Genomic DNA, 23,801 nt, shown 5'->3' on the forward strand with positions numbered 1-23,801 from the left:
CGGCCCGTTTCCCTGGCAAACAAAAGTAAGCAGCCCCGCTTCTGGATGGCAGATTGCAGGAGCCACATGGTACTATCAAACCAGGCCAACATGGCACTGGTGCCACCTCTGGTCTGGGAACCATCCTGCGTATCGTGGATTCTAAGGAGCCAGCTGGCCACTCCCAGCCACAGGCCCCCAAACACAAACAACGGTGCTTTTCCCTGGAAAACAAAACTCGCCTGCCAAACATTTGATGGCAGATTGCAGGAGCCACTTGGTACTATCAAACCAGCCCAACTTGGCACTGGTGCCACCATGGGTCTGGTCACCATCCTGCCTATCGTAGCTTTTCAGGTGCCAGCCAGCCACCCCCAGCCAGAGGCCCCTAGACAAATATTTCGGCCCGTTTCCCTGGCAAACAAAAGTAAGCTACCCCGCTTCTGGATGGCAGATTGCAGGAGCCACTTTGCACCATCAAACCAGCCCAACTTGGCACTGGTGCCACCTCTGGTCTGGGAACAATCCTGCGTATCGTGGCTTCTAAGGAGCCAGCTGGCCACTCCCAGCCACAGGCCCCCAAACACAAACAACGGCGCTTTTCCCTGGAAAACAAAACTCGCCTGCCAACTTTTTGATGGCAGATTGCCGGAGCCACTTGGTACTATCAAACCAGCCCAACTTGGCACTGGTGCCACCATGGGTCTGGTCACCATCCTGCCTATCGTAGCTTTTCAGGAGCCAGTCGGTCACTCCCAGCCATAGGCCCCCAGACACAAACCTCGGCCCGTTTCCCTGGCAAACAAAAGTAAGCTGCCCCGCTTCTGCATGGCAGATTGAAGGAGCTATTTAGTACTATCAAACCAGCCCGACTTGGCACTGGTGACACCTCTGGTCTGGGAACCATCCTGCCTATCGTGGATTTTCAGGGGCCAGACGGCCACTCTCAGCCATATGCCCCCAAAAACAAACCACGGACCTTTTCTCTGGTAAACAAAACTCAACTGCCCCTCTTCTGGATGGCAAATTTTAGGACGCACTTTGTACTACGAAAACCGCCCGACGTGGCACTGGTGCCACCTTGTGTCAGGGAACCATCCTGCATATCGAGCTTTTTAAGGGGCCAGCCGGCCACGCCCAGCCATATACCCCCAAAAACAAACCACGGACCATTTCTCATGGAAACAAAAATCCGCTGCCCCGCGTCTGGATGGCAGATTGCAGGAGCCACTTTGCACCATCAAACCAGCCCGACTTGGCACTGGTGCCACCTTGGGTCTGGGAACAATCCTGCATATCGTGGATTCTAAGGAGCCAGCCGGCCACTCCCAGCCACAGGCCCCCAAACACAAACAACGGCGCTTTTCCCTGGAAAACAAAACTCGCCTGCCAGCTTTTTGATGGCAGATTGCAGGAGCCACTTGGTACTATCAAATCATCCCAACTTGGCACTGGTGCCACTATGGGTCTGGGAACCATCCTGCCTATTGTAGCATTTCAGGAGCCAGCCGGTCACTCCCAGCCATAGTCCCCCAGACACAAACCTCGGACCGTTTCCCTGGCAAACAAAATTTGGCTGCCCCGATTCTGGATGGCAGATTGCAGGAGCAACATGGTAGTGTCAAACCAGCCCGACTTGGCACTGGTGCCACCTTGGGTCTGGGAACCATCCTGCGTATCGTGGATTCTAAGCAGCCACCCGGCCACTCTGAGCCACAGGCGCCCAAACACAAACAACGGCGCTTTTCCCTGGAAAACAAAACTCGCCTGCCAACATTTTGATGGCAGATTGCAGGAGCCACTTGGTGCTATCAAACCAGCCCAACTTGGCACTGGTGCCACCATGGGTCTGGTCACCATCCTGCCTATCGTAGCTTTTCAGGAGCCAGCCGGTCACTCCCAGCCATAGACCCCCAGACACAAACCTCGGCCCGTTTCCCTGGAAAACAAAAGTAATCTGCCCCGATTCTGGATGGCAGATTGCAGGAGCCACTTGGTACTATCAAATCAGCCCAACTTGGCACTGGTGCCACCATGGGTCTGGTAAACATCCTGCCTATCGTAGCTTCTCAGGAGCCAGCCGGTCACTCCCTGCCATAGGCCCCCAGACACAAACCTCGGCCCGTTTCCCTGGCAAACAAAAGTAAACTGCCCCGCTTTTGGATGGCAGATTGCAGGATGCATTTGGTACTATCAAACCTGCCCGACTTGGCACTGGTGCAACCTTGGCTCTGGGAACCATGCTGCGTAACGTAGATTCTACGAGGACAGGCGGCCATTCCCAGTCACATGCCTCTAAACAAAAACAACGGCGCTTTTCCCTGGAAAACAAAACTCGCCTGCCAAATTTTTGATGGCAGATTGCAGGAGCCACTTGGTACTATCAAACCAGCCCAACTTGGTACTGGTGCCACCATGGGTCTGGTAACCATCCTGCCTATCGTAGCTTTTCAGGAGCCCGCCGGTCACTCCCACCCATAGGCCCCCAGACAAATATCTCGGCCCGTTTCCCTGGCAAACAAAAGTAAGCTGCCCCGCTTCTGGATGGCAGATTACAGCAGCCACATGGTACTATCAAACCAGGCCAACATGGCACTGGTGCCACCTTGGCTCTGGGAACCATCCTGCCTATCGTGGATTTTCAGGGGCCAGCCGGCCACTCTCAGCCATATGCCCCCAAACACATACCACGGCCCTTTGCTCTGGCAAACAAAACTCAACTGCCCCTCTTCTGGATGGCAAATTGCAGGACGCACTTGGTACTACGAAAACAGCCCGACTTGGCAGTGATGCCACCTTGGGTCAGGGAACAATCCTGCGTATCGATCTTTTTAAGGAGCCAGCAGTCCACGTCCAGCCATATACCCCCAAAAACAAACCACGGAACTTTTCTCCAGCAAACAAAAATCCGCTGCCCCGCGTCTGAATGGCAGATTTCAGGAGCTATTTAGTATTATCAAACCAGCCCGACTTGGCACTGGTGCCACCATGAGTCTGGTAACCATCCTGCCTATCGTAGCTTTTCAGTAGCCAGCCGGTCACTCCCAGCCATAGGCCCCCAGACACAAACCTCGGCCCGTTTCCCTGGGAAACAAAAGTAAGCTGACCCGCTTCTGGATGGCAGATTGCAGGAGCCACTTGGTACTATCAAACCAGCCCAACTTGGCACTGGTGCCACCTTGGCTCTGGGAACCATCCTGCGTATCCTGGGTTCAAAGGAGGCAGCAGGCCACTCCCAGCCACAGGCCTCTAAACAAGAACAACGGCGCTTTTCCCTGGAAAACAAAAGTCGCCTGACAACTTTTTGATGGCAGATTGCAGGAGCCACTTGGTACTATCAAACCAGCCCAACTTGGCACTGGTGCCACCATGGGTCTGGTCACCATCCTGCCTATCGTAGCTTTTCAGGAGCCAGCCGCTCACTCCCAGCCATAGGCCCCCAGACAAATATCTCGGCCCGTTTCCCTGGCAAACAAAAGTAAGCAGCCCCGCTTCTGGATGGCAGATTGCAGGAGCCACATGGTACTATCAAACCAGGCCAACATGGCACTGGTGCCACCGCTGGTCTGGGACCCATCCTGCGTATCGTGGATTCTAAGGAGACAGCTGGCCACTCCCAGCCACAGGCCCCCAAACACAAACAACGGCGCTTTTCCCTGGAAAACAAAACTCGCTTGCCAACTTTTTGATGGCAGATTGCAGGAGCCACTTGGTACTATCAAACCACCCCAACTTGGCAACAAGTGGTTCCTGCAATCTGACATCCAGAAGCGGGGCAGCTTACTTTTGTTTGCCAGGGAAATGGACCGTTGTTTGTTTTTGGAGGCGTATGGCTGGGAGTGGCCGACTGGCTCCTTAAAATCCACGATACGCAGCATGGTTCCCAGACCAGAGGTGGCACCAGTGCCAAGTCGGGCTGGTTTGATAGTACAAAGTGGCTCCTGCAATCTGCCATCCAGAAGCGGGGCAGCTTACTTTTGTTTGCCAGGGAAACGGGCCGGGCTTTCTGTCTCGGGGCCTATGGCAGGGAGTGACCGGCTGGCTCCTGAAAAGCTACGATAGGCAGGATGGTGACCAGACCCATGGTGGCACCAGTGCCAAGTTGGGCTGGTTTGATAGTACCAAGTGGCTCCTGCAATCTGCCATCAAAAAGTTGGCAGGCGAGTTTTGTTTTCCAGGGAAAAGCGCCATTGTTTGTGTTTGGGGACCTGTGGTTGGGAGTGCCCGGCTGGCTCCTTAGAAACCACGATACGCAGCATGGTTACCAGACAAGAGTTGCCACCAGTGCCAAGTTGTGCTGGTTTGATACTACCAAGTGGTTCCTGCAATCTGCCATCCAGAAGCGGGGCAGCTTACTTTTGTTTGCCAAGGAAACGGGCCGTTGTTTGTGTTTGGGGGCCTGTGGCTGGGAGTGGCCGACTGGCTCCTTAGAATCCATGATACGCAGGATGGGTCTCAGACCAGAGGTGGCACCAGTGCCAAGTCGGGCTGGTTTGATAGTACCAAGTGGCTCCTGCAATCTGCCATCCAGAAGCGGGGCAGCTTACTTTTGTTTGCCAGGGAAACGGGCCGAGGTTTGTGACTGGGGACCTATGGCTGGGAGTGACCGGCTGGCTCCTGAAAAGTTACGATAGGCAGGATTGTGACCAGACCCATGGTGGCACCAGTGCCAAGTTGGGCTGGTTTGATAGTACCAAGTGGCTCCTGTAATCTGCCATCAAATAGTTGGTAGGCGAGTTTTGTTTTCCAGGGAAAAGCGCAGTTGTTTGTGTTTGGGTGCCTGTGGTAGGGAGTGGCCGGCTGGCTAATTAGAATCCACGATACGCAGGATGGTTCCCAGACCAGAGGTGGCACCAGTGCCAAGACGGGCTAGTTTGATGGTACAAAGTGGCTCCTGCAATCTGCCATCCAGAAGCGGGGTAGCTTACTTTTGTTTGCCAGGGAAACGGGCCGAGGTTTTTCTCTGGGGGCCTATGGCGGGGAGTGACCGGCTGGCTCCTGAAAAGATAAGATAGGCAGGATGGTGACCAGACCCATGGTGGCACCAGTGCCAAGTTGGGCTGATTTGATAAAACCAAGTGGCTCCTGCAATCTGCCATCAAAAAGTTGGCAGGAGAGTTTTGTTTTCCAGGGAAAAGCGCCGTTGTTTGTGTTTGGGGTCCTGTGGCTGGGAGTGGCCGGCTGGCTCCTTAGAATCCACGATACGCAGCATGGTATCCAGACCCAAGGTGGCACCAGTGCCAAGTTTTGCTGGTTTGATAGTACCAAGTGGTTCCTGCAATCTGCCATCCAGAAGCAGGGCAGCTTACTTTTGTTTGCCAGGGAAACGGGCCGAGGTTTGTGTCTGGGGGCCTATGGCTGGGAGTGACCGGCTGGCTCCTGAAAAGCTACGATAGGCAGGATGGTGACCAGACCCATGGTGGCACCAGTCCCAAGTTGGGCTGGTTTGATAGTACCAAGTGGCTCCTGCAATCTGCCGTCAAAATTTGGCAGGCGAGTTTTTATTTTCCAGGGAAAAGCGCCGTTGTTTGTGTTTGGGGGCCTGTGGCTGGGAGTGGCCGGCTGGCTGCTTAGAATCCACGATACGCAGGATGGTTCCCAGACCCAAGGTGGCACCAGTGCCAAGTCGGGCTAGTATGATGGTGCAAAGTGGCTCCTGCAATCTGCCATCCAGAAGCGGGGCAGCTTACTTTTGTTTGCCAGGGAAAAGGTCCGAGCTTTGTGTCTCGGGGCCTATGGCTGGGAGTGACCGGCTGGCTCCTGAAAAGCTACGATAGGCAGGATGGTGACCAGACCCATGGTGGCACCAGTGCCAAGTTGGGCTGGTTTGATAGTACCAAGTGGCTCCTGCAATCTGCCATCAAAAAGTCGGCAGGCGAGTTTTGTTTTCCAGGGAAAAGCGCCGTTGTTTGTGTCTGCGGGCCTGTGGCTGGAGTGACCGGCTGGCTCCTTAGAATCCACGATACGCAGCATGGTTCCCAGACCCAAGGTGGCACCAGTGCCAAGTCGGGCTGGTTTGATAGTACCAAGTGGTTCCTGCAATCTGCCATCAAAAAGTTGGCAGGCGAGTTTTGTTTTCCAGGGAAAAGCGTCGTTGTTTGTGTTTGGGGGCCTGTGGCTGGGAGTGGCCGGCTGGCTCCTTAGAATCCACGATACGCAGGATGGTTCCCAGACCCAAGGTGGCACCAGTCCCAAGTTGGGCTGGTTTGATAGTACCAAGTGGTTCCTGCAATCTGCCATCCAGAAGCGGGGCAGCTTACTTTTGTTTGCCAGGGAAACGGGCCGAGCTTTGTGTCTGGGGGCCTATGGCTGGGAGTGACCGGCTGGCTCCTGAAAGGCTACGATAGGCAGGATGGTGACCAGACCCATGGTGGCACCAGTGCCAAGTTGGGCTGGTTTGATAGTACCAAGTGGCTCCTGCAATCTGCCATCAAAAACTTGGCAGGCGAGTTTTGTTTCCCTGGGAAAAGCGCCGTTGTTTGTGTTTGGGGGCCTGTGGCTGGGAGTGGCCGGCTGGCTAATTAGAATCCACGACAGGCAGGATGGTTCCCAGACCAGAGGTGACACCAGTGCCAAGTCGGGCTAGTTTGATGGTGAAAAGTGGCTCCTGCAATCTGCCATCCAGAAGCGGGTCAACTTACTTTTGTTTGCCAGGGAAAAGGGCCGAGGTTTTTGTCTGGGGGCCTATGGCTGGGAGTGACCGGCTGTCTCCTGAAAAGCTACGATAGGCAGGATGGTGACCAGACCCATGGTGGCACCAGTGCCAAGTTGGGCTGGTTTCATAGTACCAAGTGGCTCCTGCAATCTGCCATCAAAAAGTTGGCAGGCGAGTTTGTTATCCAGGGAAAAGCGCCGTTGTTTTTGTTTGGGGGCCTGTGGCTGGGAGTGGACGGATGGCTAATTAGAATCCACGATACGCAGCATGGTTCCCAGACCTGAGGTGGCACCAGTGCCAAGTTGGGCTGGTTTGATACTACCAAGTGCGTCCTGCAATCTGCCATCCAGAAGCGGGGCAGCTTACTTTTGTTTGCCAGGGAAACGGGCCGAGGTTTTGTCTGGGGGCCTATGGCTGGGAGTGACCGGCTGGCTCCTGAAAAACTACGATAGGCAGGATGGTGACCAGACCCATGGTGGCACCAGTGCCAAGTTGGGCTGGTTTGATAGTACCAAGTGGCTCCTGCAATCTGCCATCAAAATTTTGTCAGGCGAGTTTTGTTTTCCATGGAAAAGCGCCGTTGTTTGTGTTTGGGGGCCTGTGGCTGGGAGTGGCCGGCTGGCTCCTTAGAATCCAAAATACGCAGGATGGTTCCCAGACCTGAGGTGGCACCAGTGCCAAGTTGGGCTGGTTTGATTGTAGCAAATGGTTCCTGCAATCTACCATCCAGAAGCGGGGCAGCTTACTTTTGTTTGCCAGGGAAACGGGCCGAGCTTTGTGTCTGGGGGCCTATGGCTGGGAGTGACCGGCTGGCTCCTGAAAAGCTACGATAGGCAGGATGGTGACCAGACCCATGGTGGCACCAGTGCCATGTTCGGCTGATTTCATAGTACCAAGTGGCTCCTGCAATCTGCCATCAAAATGTTGGCAGGCGAGTTTTGTTTTCCAGGGAAAAGCGCCGTTGTTTGTGTCTGCGGGCCTGTGGCTGGAGTGGCCGGCTGGCTCCTTAGAATCCACAATACGCAGCATGGTTCCCAGACCCAAGGTGGCACCAGTGCCAAGTTGGGCTGGTTTGATAGTACCAAGTGGTTCCTGCAATCTGCCATCAAAAAGTTGTCAGGCGAGTTTTGTTTTCCAGGGAAAATCGCCGTTGTTTTTGTTTGGGGGCCTGTGGCTGGGAGTGGCCGGCTGGCTCCTTAGAACACACGATACGCAGGATGGTTCCCAGACCCAAGGTGGCACCAGTACCAAGTCGGGCTGGTTTGATAATAACAAGTGGATCCTGCAATCTGCCATCCAGAAGCGGGGCAGCTTACTTTTGTTTGCCAGGGAAACGGGCCGAGCTTTTTGTCTGGGGGCCTATGGCTGGGAGTGACCGGCTGGCTCCTGAAAAGCTACGATAGGCAGGATGGTGACCAGACCCATGGTGGCACCAGTGCCAAGTTGGGCTGGTTTGATAGTACCAAGTGGCTCCTGCAATCTGCCATCAAAAAGTTGGCAGGCGAGTTTTGTTTTCCAGGGAAAAGCGCCGTTGTGTGTGTTTTGGGGCCTGTGGCTGGGAGTGGCCAGCTGGCTCCTTAGAATCCACGATACGCAGGATGGTTCCCAGACCCAAGGTGGCACCAGTGCCAAGTCGGGCTGGTTTGTTAGTACCAAGTGGTTCCTGCAATCTGCCATCCAGAAGCGGGGCAGCTGAATTTTGTTTGCCAGAGAAAAAGGCTGTTGTTTGTGTTTCGGGGCCTGTGGCTGGCAGTGGATGGCTGGCTCCTGAAAATCCATGATACGCAGCATGGTTCCCAGACCCAAGGTGGCACCAGTGCCAAGTCGGGCTGGTTTCATAGTACCCAGTGGCTCCTGCAATCTGCCATCCAGAAGAGGGGCAGTTGAATTTTGTTTTCCAGAGAAAAGGGCCGTGGTTTGTGTTTGGGGCCTATGGCTGAGAGTGACCGGCTGGCTCCTGAAAAGCTACGATAGGCAGGATGGTGACCAGACCGATGGTGGCACCAGTGCCAAGTCGGGCTGGTTTGATAATACTAAATAGCTCCTGCAATCTGCCATCCAGACGCGGGGCAGCGGATTTTTGCTTGCTGGAGAAAAGTTCCGTGGGTTTTTTTTGGGGGTATATGGCTGGACGTTGCCGGCTGACTCCTTAAAAACATCGATACGCAGGATGGTTCCCTGACCCAAGGTGGCATCACTGCCAAGTCGGGCTGTTTTCGTAGTACCAAGTGGCTCCTGCAATTTGCCATCCAGAAGAGGGGCAGTTGAGTTTTGTTTACCAGAGAAAAGGGCCGTGGTTTGTGTTTTGGGGCATATGGCTGAGAGTGGCCGGCTGGCGCCTGAAAATCCACGATAGGCAGGATGGTTCCCAGAGCCAAGGTGGCACCAGTGCCAAGTCGGGCTGTTTTGACACTACCAAGTGGTTCCTGCAATCTGCCATCCAGAAGAGGGGCAGCTTACTTTTGTTTGCCAGGGAAACGGGCCGAGGTATTTCTCTGGGGGCCTATGGCAGGGAGTGACCGGCCGGCTCCTGAAAAGCTAAGATAGGCAGGATGTTTACCAGACCCATGATGGCACCAGTGCCAAGTTGGGCTAATTTGATACTACCAAGTGGCTCCTGCAATCTGCCATCCAGAATCGGGGGTGCTTACTTTTGTTTTCCAGGGAAACGGGCCGAGGTTTGTGTCTGGGGGTTTATGGCTGGGAGTGACCGGCTGGCTCCTGAAAAGCTACGATAGGCAGGATGGTGACCAGACCCATGGTGGCACCAGTGCCAAGTTGGGCTGGTTTGATAGTACCAAGTGGCTCCTGCAATCTGCCATCAAAATGTTGGCAGGCGAGTTTTGTTTTCCAGGGAAAAGCGCCGTTGTTTGTGTTTGGGCGCCTGTGGCACGGAGTGGCCGGGTGGCTGCTTAGAATCCACGATACGCAGGATGGTTCCCAGACCCAAGGTGGCACCAGTGCCAAGTCGGGCTGTTTTGACACTACCAAGTGGCTCCTGCAATCTGCCATCCAGAATCGGGGCAGCTTAATTTTGTTTGCCAGGGAAACGGTCCGAGGTTTGTGATGGGGGCCTATGGCTGGGAGTGACCGGCTGGCTCCTGAAATGGTACATTTGGCAGGATGGTTCCCAGACCCATAATGGCACCAGTGCCAAGTTGGGATGATTTGATAGTACCAAGTGGCTCCTGCAATCTGCCATCAAAAAGCTGGCAGGCGAGTTTTGTTTTCCAGGGAAAAGCGCCGTTGTTTGTATTTGGGGGCCTGTGGCTGGGAGTGGCCGCCTGGCGCCTTAGAATCTACGTTACGCAGCATGGTTCCCAGACCCAAAGTGGCACCAGTGTCAAGTTGGGCTGGTTTGATAGTACCAAGTGGCTCCTGCAATCTGCCATCCAGAAGCGGGGTAGCTTACTTTTGTTTGCCAGGGAAACGGGCAGAGCTTTCTGTCTGGGGGCCTATGGTTGGGAGTAACCGGCTGGCTCCTGAAAAGCTACGATAGGCAGGATGGTTCCCAGATCCAAGATGGCACCAGTGCCAAGTCGGGGTGGTTTGATGGTGCAACGTGGCTCCTGCAATCTGCCATCCTGACGCGGGGCAGCGGATTTTTGTTTCCAAGAGAAATGGTCCGTGGTTTGTTTTTGGGCCTATATGGCTGGGCGTGGCCTGCTGGCTCCTTAAAAAGCTACGATAGGCAGGATGGTTCCCTGACCCAAGGTGGCACCAGTGCCAAGTCGGGCGGTTTTCGTAGTACAAAGTGCGTCCTAAAATTTGCCATCCAGAAGAGGGGCAGTTGAGTTTTGTTTACCAGAGAAAAGGGCCGTGGTTTGTTTTTGGGGGCATATGGCTGATAGTGGCCGTCTGGCGCCTGAAAATCCACGATAGGCAGGATGGTGACCAGACCAGAGGTGGCACCAGTGCCAAGTCGGGCTGGTTTGATAGTACTAAATAGCACCTGCAATCTGCCATGCAGAAGCGGGGCAGCTTACTTTTGTTTGCCAGGGAAACGGGCCGAGGTTTGTGTCTGGGGGCCTATGGCTGGGAGTGACCGCCTGGCTCCTGAAAAGCTACGATAGGCAGGATGGTTACCAGACCCATGGTGGCACCAGTGCCAAGTTGGGCTGGTTTGATAGTACCAAGTGGCTCCTGCAATCTGCCATCAAAAAGTTGTCAGGCGAGTTTTGTTTTCCAGGGAAAAGCGCCGTTGTTTGTGTTTGGGGGACTGTTGGTGGGAGTGGCCAGCTGGCTCCTTAGAACACACGATACGCAGGATGGTTCCCAGACCCAAGGTGGCACCAGTGCCACGTCGGGCTGGTTTGATGGTGAAAAGTGGCTCCTGCAATCTGCCATCCTGAAGCGGGGTAGCTTACTTTTGTGTGCCAGGGAAACGGGCCGAGGTTTATGACTGGGGGCCTAGGGCTAGGAGTGACCGGCTGGCTCCTGAAAAGCAACAATAGGCAGGATGGTTCCCAGACCCAAGGTGGCACCAGTGCCAAGTTGGGCTGGTTTGATGGTACCAACTGGCTCCTGCAATCTGCCATCTAAAAGTTGTCAGGCGAGTTTTGTTTTCCAGGGAAAAGCGCCGTTGATTTTGTTTGGAGGCCTGTGGCTGGCAGTGGCTGCCTGTCGTCTTAGAATCCGGGTTACGCAGCATGGTTCCCAGAGCCAAGGTGGCACCAGTGCCAAGTTGGGCTGATTTGATGGTGCAAAGTGGCTCCTCCAATCTGCCATCCAGAAGTGCGGTAGCTTACTTTTGTGTGCCAGGGAAACAGGCCGAGCTTTGTGTCTGGGGGCCTATGGCTGGGAGTGACCGGCTGGCTCCTGAAAAGCTACGATAGGCAGGATGGTGACCAGACCCATGGTGGCACCAGTGCCAAGTTGGGCTGGTTTGATAGTACCAAGTGGCTCCTGCAATCTGCCATCAAAAAGTTGGCAGGCGAGTTTTGTTTTCCAGGGAAAAGCGCCGTTGTGTGTGTTTTGGGGCCTGTGGCTGGGAGTGGCCAGCTGGCTCCTTAGAATCCACGATACGCAGGATGGTTCCCAGACCCAAGGTGGCACCAGTGCCAAGTCGGGCTGGTTTGTTAGTACCAAGTGGTTCCTGCAATCTGCCATCCAGAAGCGGGGCAGCTGAATTTTGTTTGCCAGAGAAAAAGGCTGTTGTTTGTGTTTCGGGGCCTGTGGCTGGCAGTGGACGGCTGGCTCCTGAAAATCCATGATACGCAGCATGGTTCCCAGACCCAAGGTGGCACCAGTGCCAAGTAGGGCTGGTTTCATAGTACCCAGTGGCTCCTGCAATCTGCCATCCAGAAGAGGGGCAGTTGAGTTTTGTTTTCCAGAGAAAAGGGCCGTGGTTTGTGTTTGGGGCCTATGGCTGAGAGTGACCGGCTGGCTCCTGAAAAGCTACGATAGGCAGGATGGTGACCAGACCCATGGTGGCACCAGTGCCAAGTCGGGCTGGTTTGATAATACTAAATAGCTCCTGCAATCTGCCATCCAGACGCGGGGCAGCGGATTTTTGCTTGCTGGAGAAAAGTTCCGTGGGTTTTTTTTGGGGGTATATGGCTGGACGTTGCCGGCTGACTCCTTAAAAACATCGATACGCAGGATGGTTCCCTGACCCAAGGTGGCATCACTGCCAAGTCGGGCTGTTTTCGTAGTACCAAGTGCGTCCTGCAATTTGCCATCCAGAAGAGGGGCAGTTGAGTTTTGTTTACCAGAGAAAAGGGCCGTGGTTTGTGTTTGGGGGCATATGGCTGAGAGTGGCCGGCTGGCGCCTGAAAATCCACGATAGGCAGGATGGTTCCCAGAGCCAAGGTGGCACCAGTGCCATGTTGGCCTGGTTTGATAGTACCATGTGGCTCCTGCAATCTGCCATCCAGAAGCGGGGCAGCTTACATTTGTTTGCCAGGGAAACGGGCCGAGGTATTTGTCTGGGGGCCTATGGCTGGGAGTGACCGCCTGGCTCCTGAAAAGCTACGATAGGCAGGATGGTGACCAGACCCATGGTGGCACCAGTGCCAAGTCGGGCTGGTTTGATAGTACCAAGTGGCTCCTGCAATCTGCCATCCAGAAGCGGGGTAGCTTACTTTTGTTTGCCAGGGAAACGGGCAGAGCTTTCTGTCTGGGGGCTATGGTTGGGAGTAACCGGCTGGCTCCTGAAAAGCTACGATAGGCAGGATGGTTCCCAGATCCAAGATGGCACCAGTGCCAAGTCGGGGTGGTTTGATGGTGCAAAGTGGCTCCTGCAATCTGCCATCCTGACGCGGGGCAGCGGATTTTTGTTTCCAAGAGAAATGGTCCGTGGTTTGTTTTTGGGGCTATATGGCTGGGCGTGGCCTGCTGGCTCCTTAAATAGCTATGATAGGCAGGATGGTTCCCTGACCCAAGGTGGCACCAGTGCCAAGTCGGGCGGTATTCGTAGTACAAAGTGCGTCCTAAAATTTGCCATCCAGAAGAGGGGCAGTTGAGTTTTGTTTACCAGAGAAAAGGGCCGTGGTTTGTTTTTGGGGGCATATGGCTGATAGTGGCCGTCTGGCCCCTGAAAATCCACGATAGGCAGGATGGTGACCAGACCAGAGGTGGCACCAGTGCCAAGTCGGTCTGGTTTGATAGTACTAAATAGCGCCTGCAATCTGCCATGCAGAAGCGGGGCAGCTTACTTTTGTTTGCCAGGGAAACGGGCCGAGGTTTGTGTCTGGGGGCCTATGGCTGGGAGTGACCGGCTGGCTCCTGAAAAGCTACGATAGGCAGGATGGTTACCAGACCCATGGTGGCACCAGTGCCAAGTTGGGCTGGTTTGATAGTACCAAGTGGCTCCTGCAATCTGCCATCAAAAAGTTGGCAGGCCAGTTTTGTTTTCCAGGGAAAAGCGCCGTTGTTTGTGTTTGGGGGACTGTGGGTGGGAGTGGCCGGCTGGCTCCTTAGAACACACGATACGCAGGATGGTTCCCAGACCCAAGGTGGCACCAGTGCCACGTCGGGCTGGTTTGATGGTGAAAAGTGGCTCCTGCAATCTGCCATCCTGAAGCGGGGTAGCTTACATTTGTGTGCCAGGGAAACGGGCCGAGGTTTATGACTGGGGGCCTAGGGCTAGAAGTGACCGGCTGGCTCCTGAAAAGCAACAATAGGCAGGATGGTTCCCAGACCCAAGGTGGCACCAGTGCCAAGTTGGGCTGGTTTGATGGTACCAACTGGCTCCTGCAATCTGCCATCTAAAAGTTGTCAGGCGAGTTTTGTTTTCCAGGGAAAAGCGCCGTTGATTTTGTTTGGAGGCCTGTGGCTGGCAGTGGCTGCCTGTCGTCTTAGAATCCGGGTTACGCAGCATGGTTCCCAGAGCCAAGGTGGCACCAGTGTCAAGTTGGGCTGGTTTGATAGTACCAAGTGGCTCCTGCAATCTGCCATCCAGAAGCGGGGCAGCTTACTTTTGTTTGCCAGGGAAACGGGCCGAGGTATTTGTCTGGGGACCTATGGCTGGGAGTGACCGGCTGGCTCCTGAAAAGCTACGATAGGCAGGATGGTTCCCTGACCCAAGGTGGCACCAGTGCCAAGTCGGGCGGTTTTCGTAGTACAAAGTGCGTCCTAAAATTTGCCATCCAGAAGAGGGGCAGTTGAGTTTTGTTTACCAGAGAAAAGCCCGTGGTTTGTTTTTGGGGGCATATGGCTGATAGTGGCCGTCTGGCGCCTGAAAATCCACGATAGGCAGGATGGTTCCCAGACCAGAGGTGGCACCAGTGCCAAGTCGGGCTGGTTTGATAGTACTTTAATAGCACCTGCAATCTGCCATGCAGAAGCGGGGCAGCTTACTTTTGTTTGCCAGGGAAACGGGCCGAGGTTTGTGTCTGGGGGCCTATGGCTGGGAGTGACCGCCTGGCTCCTGAAAAGCTACGATAGGCAGGATGGTGACCAGACCCATGGTGGCACCAGTGCCAAGTTGGGCTGGTTTGATAGTACCAAGTGGCTCCTGCAATCTGCCATCAAAAAGTTGGCAGGCCAGTTTTGTTTTCCAGGGAAAAGCGCCGTTGTTTGTGTTTGGAGGACAGTGGCTGGGAGTGGCCGGCTGGCTCCTTAGAACACACGATACGCAGGATGGTTCCCAGACCCAAGGTGGCACCAGTGCCAAGTCGGGCTGGTTTGATGGTGAAAAGTGGCTCCTGCAATCTGCCATCCTGAAGCGGGGTAGCTTACATTTGTGTGCCAGGGAAACGGGCCGAGGTTTATGACTGGGGGCCTAGGGCTAGAAGTGACCGGCTGGCTCCTGAAAAGCTACGATAGGCAGGATGGTTCCCAGACCCAAGGTGGCACCAGTGCCACGTCGGGCTGGTTTGATGGTGAAAAGTGGCTCCTGCAATCTGCCATCCTGAAGCGGGGTAGCTTACATTTGTGTGCCAGGGAAACGGGCCGAGGTTTATGACTGGGGGCCTAGGGCTAGAAGTGACCGGCTGGCTCCTGAAAAGCAACAATAGGCAGGATGGTTCCCAGACCCAAGGTGGCACCAGTGCCAAGTTGGGCTGGTTTGATGGTACCAACTGGCTCCTGCAATCTGCCATCTAAAAGTTGTCAGGCGAGTTTTGTTTTCCAGGGAAAAGCGCCGTTGATTTTGTTTGGAGGCCTGTGGCTGGCAGTGGCTGCCTGTCGTCTTAGAATCCGGGTTACGCAGCATGGTTCCCAGAGCCAAGGTGGCACCAGTGTCAAGTTGGGCTGGTTTGATAGTACCAAGTGGCTCCTGCAATCTGCCATCCAGAAGCGGGGCAGCTTACTTTTGTTTGCCAGGGAAACGGGCCGAGGTATTTGTCTGGGGACCTATGGCTGGGAGTGACCGGCTGGCTCCTGAAAAGCTACGATAGGCAGGATGGTTCCCTGACCCAAGGTGGCACCAGTGCCAAGTCGGGCGGTTTTCGTAGTACAAAGTGCGTCCTAAAATTTGCCATCCAGAAGAGGGGCAGTTGAGTTTTGTTTACCAGAGAAAAGCCCGTGGTTTGTTTTTGGGGGCATATGGCTGATAGTGGCCGTCTGGCGCCTGAAAATCCACGATAGGCAGGATGGTTCCCAGACCAGAGGTGGCACCAGTGCCAAGTCGGGCTGGTTTGATAGTACTTTAATAGCACCTGCAATCTGCCATGCAGAAGCGGGGCAGCTTACTTTTGTTTGCCAGGGAAACGGGCCGAGGTTTGTGTCTGGGGGCCTATGGCTGGGAGTGACCGCCTGGCTCCTGAAAAGCTACGATAGGCAGGATGGTGACCAGACCCATGGTGGCACCAGTGCCAAGTTGGGCTGGTTTGATAGTACCAAGTGGCTCCTGCAATCTGCCATCAAAAAGTTGGCAGGCCAGTTTTGTTTTCCAGGGAAAAGCGCCGTTGTTTGTGTTTGGAGGACAGTGGCTGGGAGTGGCCGGCTGGCTCCTTAGAACACACGATACGCAGGATGGTTCCCAGACCCAAGGTGGCACCAGTGCCAAGTCGGGCTGGTTTGATGGTGAAAAGTGGCTCCTGCAATCTGCCATCCTGAAGCGGGGTAGCTTACATTTGTGTGCCAGGGAAACGGGCCGAGGTTTATGACTGGGGGCCTAGGGCTAGAAGTGACCGGCTGGCTCCTGAAAAGCAACAATAGGCAGGATGGTTCCCAGACCCAAGGTGGCACCAGTGCCAAGTTGGGCTGGTTTGATGGTACCAACTGGCTCCTGCAATCTGCCATCTAAAAGTTGTCAGGCGAGTTTTGTTTTCCAGGGAAAAGCGCCGTTGATTTTGTTTGGAGGCCTGTGGCTGGCAGTGGCTGCCTGTCGTCTTAGAATCCGGGTTACGCAGCATGGTTCCCAGAGCCAAGGTGGCACCAGTGTCAAGTTGGGCTGGTTTGATAGTACCAAGTGGCTCCTGCAATCTGCCATCCAGAAGCGGGGCAGCTTACTTTTGTTTGCCAGGGAAACGGGCCGAGGTATTTGTCTGGGGACCTATGGCTGGGAGTGACCGGCTGGCTCCTGAAAAGCTACGATAGGCAGGATGGTTCCCTGACCCAAGGTGGCACCAGTGCCAAGTCGGGCGGTTTTCGTAGTACAAAGTGCGTCCTAAAATTTGCCATCCAGAAGAGGGGCAGTTGAGTTTTGTTTACCAGAGAAAAGCCCGTGGTTTGTTTTTGGGGGCATATGGCTGATAGTGGCCGTCTGGCCCCTGAAAATCCACGATAGGCAGGATGGTTCCCAGACCAGAGGTGGCACCAGTGCCAAGTCGGGCTGGTTTGATAGTACTAAATAGCACCTGCAATCTGCCATGCAGAAGCGGGGCAGCTTACTTTTGTTTGCCAGGGAAACGGGCCGAGGTTTGTGTCTGGGGGCCTATGGCTGGGAGTGACCGCCTGGCTCCTGAAAAGCTACGATAGGCAGGATGGTGACCAGACCCATGGTGGCACCAGTGCCAAGTTGGGCTGGTTTGATAGTACCAAGTGGCTCCTGCAATCTGCCATCAAAAAGTTGGCAGGCCAGTTTTGTTTTCCAGGGAAAAGCGCCGTTGTTTGTGTTTGGAGGACAGTGGCTGGGAGTGGCCGGCTGGCACCTTAGAACACACGATACGCAGGATGGTTCCCAGACCCAAGGTGGCACCAGTGCCAAGTCGGGCTGGTTTGATGGTGAAAAGTGGCTCCTGCAATCTGCCATCCTGAAGCGGGGTAGCTTACATTTGTGTGCCAGGGAAACGGGCCGAGGTTTATGACTGGGGGCCTAGGGCTAGAAGTGACCGGCTGGCTCCTGAAAAGCAACAATAGGCAGGATGGTTCCCAGACCCAAGGTGGCACCAGTGCCAAGTTGGGCTGGTTTGATGGTACCAACTGGCTCCTGCAATCTGCCATCTAAAAGTTGTCAGGCGAGTTTTGTTTTCCAGGGAAAAGCGCCGTTGATTTTGTTTGGAGGCCTGTGGCTGGCAGTGGCTGCCTGTCGTCTTAGAATCCGGGTTACGCAGCATGGTTCCCAGAGCCAAGGTGGCACCAGTGTCAAGTTGGGCTGGTTTGATAGTACCAAGTGGCTCCTGCAATCTGCCATCCAGAAGCGGGGCAGCTTACTTTTGTTTGCCAGGGAAACGGGCCGAGGTATTTGTCTGGGGACCTATGGCTGGGAGTGACCGGCTGGCTCCTGAAAAGCTACGATAGGCAGGATGGTTCCCTGACCCAAGGTGGCACCAGTGCCAAGTCGGGCGGTTTTCGTAGTACAAAGTGCGTCCTAAAATTTGCCATCCAGAAGAGGGGCAGTTGAGTTTTGTTTACCAGAGAAAAGCCCGTGGTTTGTTTTTGGGGGCATATGGCTGATAGTGGCCGTCTGGCCCCTGAAAATCCACGATAGGCAGGATGGTTCCCAGACCAGAGGTGGCACCAGTGCCAAGTCGGGCTGGTTTGATAGTACTAAATAGCACCTGCAATCTGCCATGCAGAAGCGGGGCAGCTTACTTTTGTTTGCCAGGGAAACGGGCCGAGGTTTGTGTCTGGGGGCCTATGGCTGGGAGTGACCGCCTGGCTCCTGAAAAGCTACGATAGGCAGGATGGTGACCAGACCCATGGTGGCACCAGTGCCAAGTTGGGCTGGTTTGATAGTACCAAGTGGCTCCTGCAATCTGCCATCAAAAAGTTGGCAGGCGAGTTTTGTTTTCCAGGGAAAAGCGCCGTTGTTTTTGTTTGGGGGACTGTGGCTGGGAGTGGCCGGCTGGCTCCTTAGAACACACGATACGCAGGATGGTTCCCAGACCCAAGTTGGCACCAGTGCCAAGTCGGGCTGGTTTGATGGTGAAAAGTGGCTCCTGCAATCTGCCATCCTGAAGCGGGGTAGCTTACATTTGTGTGCCAGGGAAACGGGCCGAGGTATATGACTGGGGGCCTAGGGCTAGAAGTGACTGGCTGGCTCCTGAAAAGCAACAATAGGCAGGATGGTTCCCAGACCCAAGGTGGCACCAGTGCCAAGTTGGGCTGGTTTGATGGTACCAACTGGCTCCTGCAATCTGCCATCTAAAAGTTGTCAGGCGAGTTTTGTTTTCCAGGGAAAAGCGCCGTTGATTTTGTTTGGAGGCCTGTGGCTGGCAGTGGCTGCCTGTCGTCTTACAATCCGGGTTACGCAGCATGGTTCCCAGAGCCAAGGTGGCACCAGTGTCAAGTTGGGCTGGTTTGATAGTACCAAGTGGCTCCTGCAATCTGCCATCCAGAAGCGGGGCAGCTTACTTTTGTTTGCCAGGGAAACGGGCCGAGGTATTTGTCTGGGGACCTATGGCTGGGAGTGACCGGCTGGCTCCTGAAAAGCTACGATAGGCAGGATGGTGACCAGACCCATGGTGGCACCAGTGCCAAGTTGGGCTGGTTTGATAGTACCAAGTGGCTCCTGCAATCTGCCATCAAAAAGTTGGCAGGCGAGTTTTGTTTTCCAGGGAAAAGCGCCGTTGTGTGTATTTTGGGGCCTGTGGCTGGGAGTGGCCAGCTGGCTCCTTAGAATCCACGATACGCAGGATGGTTCCCAGACCCAAGGTGGCACCAGTGCCAAGTCGGGCTGGTTTGTTAGTACCAAGTGGTTCCTGCAATCTGCCATCCAGAAGCGGGGCAGCTGAATTTTGTTTGCCAGAGAAAAAGGCTGTTGTTTGTGTTTCGGGGCCTGTGGCTGGCAGTGGACGGCTGGCTCCTGAAAATCCATGATACGCAGCATGGTTCCCAGACCCAAGGTGGCACCAGTGCCAAGTAGGGCTAGTTTCATAGTACCCACTGGCTCCTGCAATCTGCCATCCAGAAGAGGGGCAGTTGAGTTTTGTTTTCCAGAGAAAAGGGCCGTGGTTTGTGTTTGGGGCCTATGGCTGAGAGTGACCGGCTGGCCCCTGAAAATCCACGATAGGAAGGATGGTTCCCAGATCCAAGGTGGCAGCAGTGCCATGTTGTGCTGGTGTGATAGTCCCAAGTGGCTCCTGCAATCTGCCATCCAGAAGTGGGGCAGCTGAATTTTGTTTGCCAGAGAAAAAGGCCTAGGTTTTTGTTTGGGGGCCTATGGCTGGGAGTGGCCGGCTGGCTCCTGAAAATCCATGATACGCAGCATGGTTCCCAGACCCAAGGTGGCACCAGTGCCAAGTGGGGCTGGTTTCACAGTGTCAAGTGCCTCCTGCAATCTCCCATCCAGAAGCGGGGCAGCTGAGTTTTGTTTGCCTGTGAAACGGGCCGTTGTTTTTGATTGGGGTCTGTGGCCGAGAATGTTCAGCTGGCTCCTGACAATCCACAATACGCAGGATGGTTCCCAGACCCAAGGTGGCACCAGTGCCAAGTCTTGCTGGTTTGATAGTACCAAGTGGCTCCTGCAATCTGCCATCCAGAAGCGGTGCAGCTGAGTTTTGTTTGCCAGAGGAAAGGGCCGTGGGTTGTGTTTGGGGGCATATGGCTGGGAGTGGCCGGCTGTCTCATTAAAAAGATCGATACGCAGGATGGTTCCCAGACCCAAGGTGGCACCAGTGCCAAGTCGGGCTGTTTTTATAGTACCAAGTGCGTCCTGCAATTTGCCATCCAGAAGAGGGGCAGTTGAGTTTTGTTTGCCAGAGAAAAGCGCCGTTGTTTGTGTTTGGGGGCTTGTGGCTGGGAGTGGCCGACTGGCGCCTTAGAATCTGCGATACGCAGCATGGTTCCCAGACCCAAGGTGGCACCAGTGCCAAGTTGGGCTGGTTTGATAGTACCAAGTGGCTCCTGCAATCTGCCATCCAGAAGCGGGGCAGCTTACTTTTGTTTGCCAGGGAAACGGGCCGAGGTTTGTGTTTGGGGGCCTATGGCTGGGAGTGACCGGCTGGCTCCTGGAAAGCTACAATAGGCAGGATGGTGACCAGACCCATGGTGGCACCAGTGCCAAGTTGGGCTGGTTTGATAGTACCAAGTTGCTCCTGCAATCTGCCATCAAAAAGTTGGCAGGCGAGTTTTGTTTTCCAGGGAAAAGCGCCGTTGTTTGTGTTTGGGGGCCTGTGGCTGGGAGTGGCCGGCTGGCTCCTTAGAATCCACGATACGCAGCATGGTTCCCAGACCTGAGGTGGCACCAGTGCCAAGTCGGGCTGGTTTGATACTACCAAGTGGTTCCTGCAATCTGCCATCCAGAAGCAGGGCAGCTTACTTTTGTTTGCCAGGGAAACGGGCCGTGGGTTTTGTTTGGGGGCATATAGCTGAGAGTGGCCCGCTGGCCCCTGAAAATCCACGCTAGGCAGCATGGTTCCCAGATGCAAGGTGGCACCAGTGCCAAGTCGGGCTGGTTTGATGGTGCAAAGTGGCTCCTGCAATCTGCCATCCAGAAGCGGGGCAGCTGATTTTTGTTTGCCAGAGAAAAATTCCGTGGATTGTTTTTGGGGGCATATTGCTGGGAGTGGCCGGCTGGCTCCTTAAAATGCTCGATACGCATGATGGTTCCCAGGCCCAAGGTGTCACCACTACCAAGTCGGCCTGCGGTTTTAGTATCAAGTTCATCCTGCAATTTGCCATCCAGAAGAGGGGCAGTTGAGTTTTGTTTGCCAGAGAAACGGGCCGAGGTTTCTGTTTGGGGACATATGGCTGAGAGTGGCCGGCTGGCCCCTGAAAATCCACGATACACAACATGGTTCCCAGATCCAAGGTGGCACCAGTGCCAAGTTGGGCTGGTTTGATAGTCCCAAGTGTCTCCTGCAATCTGCCATCCAGAAGCGGGGCAGCTTACTTTTGTTTGCCAGAGAAATAGGCCTAGGTTTTTGTTTGGGGGCCTGTGGCTAGGAGTGGCCTGCTGGCTCCTAAGAATCCACGATACGCAGGATGTTTACCAGACCCATGGTGGCACCAGTGCCAAGTTGGGCTGGTTTGATAGTACCAAGTGGCTCCTGCAAACTCCATCAAAAAGTTGGCAGGCGTGTTTTGTTTTCCAGGGAACAGCGCCGTTGATTTTGTTTGGGGGCCTGTGGCTGGGAGTGGCCGGCTGGCTCCTTAGAATCCACGATACGCAGGATGGTTCCCAGACCCAAGGTGACACCAGTGCCAAGTCGGGCTGGTTTGATTACACCAAGTGGCTCCTGCAATCTGCCATCCAGAAGTGAGGCAGCTAAGTTTTGTTTGCCAGAAAAAAGGGACGTGGTTTTTGTTGGGGGCCTGTGGCTGGGAGTAGCCGGCTGGCTCCTTAAAATCCACGATAGGCTGGATGGTTCCCAGACCCAAGGCGGCACCAGTGCCAAGTCGGGCTGGTTTGATAATACCAAGTGGCTCCTGCAATCTGCCATCCAGAAGCGGGGCAGCTTACTTTTGTTTGCCAGGGAAACGGGCCGAGGTTTGTGTCTCGGGGCCTATGGCAGGGAGTGACCGGCTGGCTCCTGAAAAGCTACGATAGGCAGGATGGTGACCAGACCCATGGTGGCACCAGTGGCAAGTTGGGCTGGTTTGATAGTACCAAGTGGCTCCTGCAATCTGCCATCAAAAAGTTGGCAGGCGAGGTTGTTTTCCAGGGAAAAGCGCCGTTGTGTGTGTTTTGGGGCCTGTGGCTGGGAGTGGCCAGCTGGCTCCTTAGAATCCACGATACGCAGGATGGTTCCCAGACCCAAGGTGGCACCAGTGCCAAGTCAGGCTGGTTTGATAGCACCAAGTGGCTCCTGCAATCTGCCATCCAGAAGCGGGGCAGCTTACTTTTGTTTTCCAGGGAAACGGACCGAGGTTTTTTTCTGGGGGCCTATGGCTGGGAGTGACCGGCTGGCTCCTGAAAAGCTACGATAGGCAGGATGGTGACCAGACCCATGGTGGCACCAGTGCCAAGTTGGGCTGGTTTGATAGTACCAAGTGGCTCCTGCAATCTGCCATCAAAAAGTTGGCAGGCGAGTTTTGTTTTCCAGGGAAAAGCGCCGTTGTGTGTATTTTGGGGCCTGTGGCTGGGAGTGGCCAGCTGGCTCCTTAGAATCCACGATACGCAGGATGGTTCCCAGACCCAAGGTGGCACCAGTGCCAAGTCGGGCTGGTTTGTTAGTACCAAGTGGTTCCTGCAATCTGCCATCCAGAAGCGGGGCAGCTGAATTTTGTTTGCCAGAGAAAAAGGATGTTGTTTGTGTTTCGAGGCCTGTGGCTGGCAGTGGACGGCTGGCTCCTGAAAATCCATGATACGCAGCATGGTTCCCAGACCCAAGGTGGCACCAGTGCCAAGTAGGGCTGGTTTCATAGTACCCAGTGGCTCCTGCAATCTGCCATCCAGAAGAGGGGCAGTTGAGTTTTGTTTTCCAGAGAAAAGGGCCGTGGTTTGTGTTTGGGGCCTATGGCTGAGAGTGACCGGCTGGCCCCTGAAAATCCACGATAGGAAGGATGATTCCCAGATCCAAGGTGGCACCAGTGCCATGTTGTGCTGGTGTGATAGTCCCAAGTGGCTCCTGCAATCTGCCATCCAGAAGCGGGGCAGCTGAATTTTGTTTGCCAGAGAAAAAGGCTGTGGTTTTTGTTTGGGGGCCTGTGGCTGGGAGTGGCCGGCTGGCTCCTGAAAATCCATGATACGCAGCATGGTTCCCAGACCCAAGGTGGCACCAGTGCCAAGTGGGGCTGGTTTCACAGTGTCAAGTGCCTCCTGCAATCTCCCATCCAGAAGCGGGGCAGCTGAGTTTTGTTTGCCTGTGAAACGGGCCGTTGTTTTTGATTGGGGTCTGTGGCCGAGAGTGTCCAGCTGGCTCCTGACAATCCACAATACGCAGGATGGTTCCCAGACCCAAGGTGGCACCCGTGCCAAGTCGTGCTGGTTTGATAGTACCAAGTGCGTCCTGCAATTTGCCATCCAGAAGAGGGGCAGTTGAGTTTTGTTTGCCAGAGAAAAGCGCCGTTGTTTGTGTTTGGGGTCTTGTGGCTGGGAGTGGCCGACTGGCGCCTTAGAATCTGCGATACGCAGCATGGTTCCCAGACCCAAGGTGGCACCAGTGCCAAGTCGGGCTGGTTTGATAGTACCAAGTGGCTCCTGCAATCTGCCATCCAGAAGCGGGGCAGCTTACTTTTGTTTGCCAGGGAAACGGGCCGAGGTTTGTGTTTGGGGGCCTATGGCTGGGAGTGACCGGCTGGCTCCTGGAAAGCTACAATAGGCAGGATGCTTACCAGACCCATGGTGGCACCAGTGCCAAGTTGGGCTGGTTTGATAGTACCAAGTTGCTCCTGCAATCTGCCATCAAAAAGTTGGCAGGCGAGTTTTGTTTTCCAGGGAAAAGCGCCGTTGTTT

The sequence above is a fragment of the Melospiza melodia genome, chromosome 4, assembly GCF_035770615.1.
Source record: "Melospiza melodia melodia isolate bMelMel2 chromosome 4, bMelMel2.pri, whole genome shotgun sequence".
Taxonomy (NCBI): Eukaryota; Metazoa; Chordata; class Aves; order Passeriformes; family Passerellidae; genus Melospiza; species Melospiza melodia.